The sequence below is a fragment of the Cupressus sempervirens genome, chromosome 9, assembly GCF_028749045.1.
Source record: "Cupressus sempervirens isolate cs-2001-9-10 chromosome 9, ASM2874904v1, whole genome shotgun sequence".
In the NCBI taxonomy this organism is placed as follows: Eukaryota; Viridiplantae; Streptophyta; class Pinopsida; order Cupressales; family Cupressaceae; genus Cupressus; species Cupressus sempervirens.
This window is the reverse complement of record NC_143126.1, coordinates 87,134,510-87,139,995: the sequence shown is the minus strand read 5'-3', so window position 1 is coordinate 87,139,995 and position 5,486 is coordinate 87,134,510. Positions and strand designations below refer to the sequence as shown.

General features: G+C 35.8%; 1 pseudogene across 1 annotated transcript; it reads right to left on the bottom strand.

The window, feature by feature from the left end:
* Nucleotides 1-2,177: 2,177 nt before the first annotated feature.
* On the bottom strand, nt 2,178-5,232 carry LOC149537743 (cytochrome P450 734A1-like; annotated as a pseudogene). Its single transcript, XR_016356426.1, has 5 exons — nt 4,950-5,232; nt 3,833-4,059; nt 3,407-3,648; nt 2,830-3,217; nt 2,178-2,633 (listed from the first exon to the last, which is right to left on the bottom strand). The product of XR_016356426.1 is annotated as a cytochrome P450 734A1-like (transcript).
* Nucleotides 5,233-5,486: the final 254 nt, after the last annotated feature.

Genomic DNA, 5,486 nt, shown 5'->3' with positions numbered 1-5,486 from the left:
ATTAGGATTGATTTTTGTTCTTTACGAAAGTGTTCTTTAAATACCTTGGCCTAATTTGGCACAAAGTGTTCTTTAGGATGAAAATTGTGGTTGTGGTGAAGAAAGTAAAATTAATAAAAGTAAGAGATAAAAAGAATGAATTTTTACTTTATATCAAATAAACATAAGGTTGTTGACTGATATAACAATAGAGATTGGTGACTAGGCCTACAAATTGATACAAAATCCTTGTCGTGATCATCTCCAATAAGAAAACTTGGAAATGTGAGAAAAATAGTGGTAGAAGGGGTTGTATAGATAGTTAGAGAGAGAATAATGTTAGGAGAGAGTGTTTAAGTCAAATTTCCTCACCAAAATAATAAAATTGACCCTACTATTTTTTTTCAACATTTTTTTGTAATATGGAACCCTAATTCCTATGTTCTTTAAATCATTACTAAAAATTGACAGATAGGGACCAAACTTTCAACATCAACAACACAATAGAACCATTTGATTTCACCCATGTGAGCATCACCTAGATCCAATGAGTGCTAACTGTTCCATTTATTCTCATGAGAGATGGATTCATGTTGAATCACTACTCATGAAACATGGGTCAATGAGTTTGACTCAATATCACACAATTAAATCTTGATAGCAATATCACAACTTGACTTGCTATGGAAATTATCTCCTATTTATCAATGTATAAAACTATCAGCATAACCCTTGCACCCTTCAAAGGTGCAAGTGCTAGTGTATAATTCCCAATTGTAGCCAGTGTCTTATTATATTTCCCTTTCCCTTTGACAACAATGAATATGGATCAGTCAGGTGGGTCCTTGCCTTTCATAATTAATAAAATCTTGCACAAAATATTCGTCCAACAGATTGTCGATGATTGAAAAACTCTTTGTCATCTATGCATTAGTAGCAAAGCTTTTGATGTGGACAGTGCAGTATGGTGACACCCTACAACAATGCAGTGGTGAATTGGTCATATCCTCTCTTATAATTCAGGCCTATCCATCTACCCTTCAATAGGTACCTTTCAAAGTAAGCAAACAAGTGTCACAAAAGTGAGTCAGAAAGGTCACTAGTTTATCTTGTTCTACTATTTTATCTTGTGTGATTCACACATACTTTATTGTTATTTTCATCATCTTTTGTGATTCACACATACTTTATTTTTATTTTCATCCTCCTGTCACCGCCTCGCTTTCACTGATAGTCATATTTTATCAACCTTTGGATTTTTTCTCTTTTCTTCATTTGCATGAACATTCTAATGATGGATCACATAGTGTGATCCGAAACGTTGATGATAAAAATCATGTTTTTCAAATGTTTGATGAAGTGTCCAGAGAAATTCAATGATGAATTAGGGTTTTTATCCCACGAATTCAACCAACAAAAGCAATAAACATGAAAGGTTAAATTGCATTGAGATATCACATGTGTTGGCTAGACAATTGAGTATGGCATTGCTACCTTCTAAGATATAAGTCTTATTGATTAATCTAATGTTGATCTCTTTTGATATCCAAATGTTATTACTTTTCTTTTTTTATGTGGTTTTAAATTTTAATCCCCAGGGCATCTAAACTAGCCTTACTCTGTACATTTTCTGCATCTTTTGTTCCTTGTACAATCTTGATTTGCTGCTATATTATTTTTTAATTTTATCTTCCTGCCTATTCGGTGTTCCTTTTATGGAGAACTTATCATGATCAATTTTAAGGGTTATCTTTGTGGTAGGCTGGTGTTTTGAATCCAGTACCCATGATCTTTGCACATTTTGCTGACTCATTTTGTACCTAAAATCAATATTTCACTAAATATAGTAAACAGAATGCCACTGTTCATGCTAAATAAACTTATTTTCTTTTTCTTTGGCTCGAAGACCAACTTCTTTATTTCATACTTGTAATGCACGCTCTAACAATTCAAAGAAGCATATGGGATTCTGTTCTCTAGCCTTTCTTAGACTCTTCAAATTTTGGCCCTTGACATTCCTACTTCTTAAAAATGACCGGATTGTAATGAGATCCAATTCTCCGGTTTCAAATATTCCTGAATCAATTCCAGTAGAATCGGATTCCAGATTGGAAGACAACGATTGGGAAAGCAGAACTCCTTTTTTTTTTCTGGTCACTTGTACCAATTTATCGAATGCTGAGATTCAATACAAGAAAAACATTGTAAATTTGTAATGGTCTGACATTAATGTAACTTTTGGAACATGATTTGAGCTCCATGTAGCGGTCGAAGCATGAAAACCAATATAGGGGCATGAATATATGTGGGGGAGAGAGAAAATGAGAAACGCTGCAAGATCATTATCAATATCACCTTGGCTTCAATCAATGCAAAATTTTGGCCTATACAGATTCTTGTCCCAGCCCAAAACTTGTAAATGCAGCAGGATGGGTAGAGGCCTTTGAAATCCCTTCACTAAATCTCAGGGGATTGAATTCGTTGGCATCTTTCCCCCACAACTCTTCATCATGGTGCACCAGGATAGTTTGTAGCATAACCTCTGTGCCTGTTGGGACAGTCAAGTTCCCTAGCTGCATCTTTTTGCATGCCTTTCTTGTTATAACCGTTGCTGGAGGGTAAAGCCTCAACACCTCATACAAAATCATGTTCACCTGAAAATGAGTCATGGGTTATACTCCTTGGCAAAGATTGGACTTGTGAAAGCAGTTATTGTACACTAAATTGTTTTGATGATGAATGATAGAGTAGATCAAAAATGTTATTGCAAACAAGATTTTATACAATATAATCCAGAAACAAAACAGTAATGATATAGAATGCAGAAATTTGAACTCTATTTATTCTTACAAATTTTAGGCTAGAGAAGGCATCAAATTTTGGAGTTTCTTTGTTGAAGATCTGAAGCACTTCCTCCCTTGCTTGATCTTGCCAATCTGTGTGCATTCCAAGTACAACGAGTGTCCATGTGAGTAAAGTAGCAGTAGTCTCACTCCCTGCAGTAAAGAAAGTCTTGCACTCATCAACCATGTTTTGAAGAGATAAACCCAGAAAATTATCTCTGTCCTTCAATTCGTTCTTATAAGCATTCATCATTAGACCCAAAAGATCAGTGCCGTAGCTATCATGTTTCCTCGTCTCAACATTCTTTTTGCGATCAAAGATCATCTCCGTCAATGATTTTTCAATATCCATCTCTAACTTTCGAGACCTTAAATTACCTTGAGTAGGCAGGAACCTTCCAAAAATTGAAAAAACAATAGTAAGAGACATATTTTATATCTGAAATATGAAAGTATTGATTCAATGTCCACCTTAATGATGTTCAATGGAAATATCTAAGATCAATTATTCATTCAGCCAAATACCCAATAATGTTTCTTTACAAAAAGGTACCAGTATAAGAAGGAAGGAGGTACGGCACTACCTGGAACCTAGAAAATTTATTTTTTCATAACTTTTACCAGCCAGAATGGTTAGTTCAGCTAGCATGTTAAATATGTGTTTTCCTTCCTCAAAACTAGACCCAAATGCTGTCCGGGCTATTAAATCTGAAGTTAGGCATCGGAATTCTTCTGAGACCTCAATTTCTTTCACACCCTCAGCGATTGCATTTTCCCATTTCTCCAACATTATGGTAGTGCTAGCTGCCATCACTGGAACCATTGACTGACAGAAATCACCCAATAAGCTCACTGCATATGCTTTGAATTCCATAAACTATATCTATGAGAAGAGATGAAAAAAGTTCCTGGTTTGATTCATCCTAAGATGATTAGTGTTCCTGAGTTATATAGCTTTTACCTACAGAGACAAGGAGACCCAATTAAGAAAAGGGTGACTATACACTTACCTTCAAACTTTCTGAATGAAAGGCCGGATTGAGAAGCCTCCTTTGACGAGCCCATTTCTCTCCTTCGGATAGTGCAAGGCTATAAGTTCCAGTCAAGCGTTTCAATTGAATTGTGAACTCGGGCTTCTCGTAATGCCCAGACTTGTTGGACAGAATCTGCTTCGTAATCTCTGGGTCATGAACCACAAGCCTTGCTGCAGTGCCCAACCAATACACAAATATCCTACCTAATCACATCAGGGAGCAAGATTTTATTTACCGTTGTGATATTCACAATGCACAAAGCTGTAACTCTTGTTTTTAATTCACAAATATACTAATCGCATCAGAAGAACAAGATTATATTATTTTTATCAGATTTCCACAATTCATAATCTGTCACTCTGTTTTTCAACTCACAAATATCCTACCTAATCACACCAGAGGACAAGATTTTATTACTTCATTAGATTTTCACAATTTATAAAGCTGTCGCTCTGTGTTTGAATTCACAAATAGCCTGCCTAACTACATCAGGGGACGAGATTTAATTATTGTTACCAGATTTTACAATTCATTGAACTCTCACTCTTGTTTTTTAAATCACAATTACCTTGCCTAATCACATCAAGGAAATCTTGCTATCAGATTTTCACAATTCACAAAGCTACCACTCTTGCTTTTGAATTCACTAATCAGATTTTACAATACATAAAACGTGTCACTCTTGTTGTTTCATTCACATAATTCCCGTCTAATCACATCGCGGAACAAGTTTTCGTTTCTGTTATCAGACTTTCGTGCAATTCATAAGTTGTCACTCTTGCTTTTGAATTCACAGATACCGTGCTTAATCACATCTGAAAACTGTTACGAGACTTTCACATTTCATAAACCTATCACTCGTTTTAGAATTCACAAATATCCTGCCTAATCACATAAGAGATCAAAGGAGTGATCTGAGATATTAATGGGAAAAAAATCAAACAGGCAAATTTCAAAACAACGGCCACAAAATTTTACAATTCAAAATATACACAACCCAATTGGTTCTTCAAATTCAAATCAATTCTTGACCAAATTTTGAAAAACAAATTTAAAAAAAAAACTTAAGAGAAGCTGTTGCTAGGATCTTTACCATATTGTTTTGCCCAAACATCAAAATGCGGAACCACAACATGTACAATATCGTGAGGCGTGATCTTGGAAGGAGTCGATTTGGCGCCCTTCTGGATTTCGAGTATTTCTTTTGTGCTTCCGTAAAACAGCTTATAGGGCGGTCCATAAATGCCCTGATTTCGAAAGAACATCTGTGTGCGAAGAGGCACCCACCATATTTTCACCACAATATTCACCAATGCAGCCGTCAATAAGAAACCCACAAAGCTTAAAACCCGCCACCAGGAAAGATTCAGATCCATCTCTGCACTGCAGAATCTCTGTTTTCCTGCTACTCAAGGGCTCCTTTGCGTTAATGGGAACCAAGAATCGCCTTTTATAGAATATATTCTGTTTCATTTTATTTTAAAAATCCTGAACTTATGAATTCCTGTACAATGTCAATGCATGCTTGGCGTAATCCTCAGTACAAAGCAGGCGAGGATATTCCTCAATTAGGATGTCTGGAACGGAAAAAAAACAATGTCTGGGACGATGGAATCGGTCCGTCCCTCGT